The following is a 247-nucleotide window of genomic DNA, read 5'->3' as shown; positions in this document are numbered from 1 at the left end:
CACTTGTTAGATACTTTTAAAACAACTTGTGAGATAAAAGGTATCTAATGGCCTTTCATGTATTATTCTCTATATCACAACTTGCGGATGGCATTTGTGCGTCCAGTTACATGGTGAGCCTAATGCAATAGGAAGATGACATTGAGAAGCTCACATATTTGATGATGAAGGCAACGCCTGGACTCCACTCAACTTCAGGTAGCGGTAATGTTCTCTGAAAAAGAAAAACAACAAATATTTAATACAC

The sequence above is a fragment of the Gigantopelta aegis genome, chromosome 1 (assembly GCF_016097555.1).
Source record: "Gigantopelta aegis isolate Gae_Host chromosome 1, Gae_host_genome, whole genome shotgun sequence".
Classification (NCBI taxonomy): Eukaryota; Metazoa; Mollusca; class Gastropoda; order Neomphalida; family Peltospiridae; genus Gigantopelta; species Gigantopelta aegis.
The sequence above is the reverse complement of the archived record's forward strand: the minus strand, read 5'-3'. Positions refer to the sequence as shown.